Raw genomic sequence first — 1,354 nt, 5'->3', positions numbered from 1 at the left:
ACATATTGCGCTACTTCAACACCATGTGAAGAAGAAGGGCGACGGACTTTTCCGTCCGTAGAAGCGCCAGCAGTAGCTTAACGCTAATAATAAGCCACAAAACATGTACAAAACATAATGTAATTGTAAGCAAAAATAGTCTGCACAATTTCTCCGCACAACTCAACCATATTAGCGATAGTTGTGGAGACGTATCAAGCTCGGGCAGCGGCGCCAATTCAGAACAAGAGTTCCGAAACTTGAAGTTCACGTTCATATTGGTACATGTAGCCAAGGCGTTTTGCCCCTTGACTTCAGATTACCGCTGTACACGTAACCAAGTAACTACTGGTGTAAAATTAGCAGCCAGAAAGGTAGCTAAGTTAATGTAAGGCGGCAGAATTGCGTGCTCGAGGCCCCTCCTCAAAAACAGGGCCACCGATTTCCCGAAAATTATGAATGGAACATCGGGGGGCGTTCATGCCTACAACATAAAAAGCGGGTTGCTTTTAATACCCATGACACCACTGAACGTTACGCTGATAATGGACTTTCAGTCGGATTCAACCAATGTGATGTTCCCGATAACGTATAACGTGTAAAAAACAGGTCTATAGCTGAGCCTGGAACGTAAATTATGGCGGCCAAAATGTTACCAGCACGTTCCAATGACCTTTTGACCCTTTAATGGGGTCCTCTAGCGATTTAAACAAGAATCGCACTTCTGATACAACATTAGCCATCGGTATTTAAAAACATCCGACTAAGTGCTTGTGGATTCGGTAAGTCTACTGGCAAGAATAGCAGGTTTCACACCTGCATACGAGGTATTGAACGTCTACAATATTCGAACGGTAGTGTCCTTGATTGGATCAAGGATAAGTTACCTGATTGGCTACCTCAATAGCCCCTGCTCTGGTGACTGGGAATCCCCGCCAGTCCAGGACGAGCACGTGGCGAGCAACTGTATACAATGCTCAGATGGTCGGCATATAATAGTTAATCAACCAGTTAAAGAACGTGGTTAATATTTTCTTCATCCTAAAACAACAGGAAGAAGACAACGTTCCGGTGTCAAACACCAACATGCTAAGAATGATGAGGATACTTCCAAGCCGAGCGATGTGGACGCAAGGCTAAACAGTGTATAACTGACAAGTGTCCGCCATGTTCAGACTATATTGTCTGTTTGCACTATAATGAACACAACAAAACTCCATTGTCGGCTCTTGTGATATATAAAGGCCGCGCCGAACAGCAAAAAGGTAAACAATCGTTTTAACCGTAGTAAGTAGGTAAACACAACAATGTTACCTGAAGTTCCGTGAAGCACACAGAGCTCCTTCTTCCCATCTTCTGGGACATACTTACCAGG

General features: G+C 44.1%; 1 protein-coding gene and 1 long non-coding RNA gene across 13 annotated transcripts in view; both read right to left on the bottom strand.

Annotated features, from left to right (window-relative positions):
• Positions 1 to 1,198, bottom strand: part of LOC118424590 — a 3,103-nt gene extending 1,905 nt beyond the window's left edge. The window contains exon 1 of the long non-coding RNA XR_004832216.1: positions 867 to 1,198. This is a non-coding gene — a long non-coding RNA (uncharacterized LOC118424590). The remainder of the gene's footprint in view (positions 1 to 866) is intronic.
• LOC118424587 (unconventional myosin-X-like) overlaps positions 1 to 1,354 on the bottom strand; it is an 85,170-nt gene that overhangs the window by 63,315 nt on the left and 20,501 nt on the right. The gene's annotated exons all lie outside the window — the stretch shown is intronic.

This window comes from Branchiostoma floridae, chromosome 10 (assembly GCF_000003815.2).
Source record: "Branchiostoma floridae strain S238N-H82 chromosome 10, Bfl_VNyyK, whole genome shotgun sequence".
In the NCBI taxonomy this organism is placed as follows: domain Eukaryota; kingdom Metazoa; phylum Chordata; class Leptocardii; order Amphioxiformes; family Branchiostomatidae; genus Branchiostoma; species Branchiostoma floridae.
Note: the sequence above shows the minus strand (reverse complement) of the source record. Positions and strands in the feature narration are given on the sequence as shown.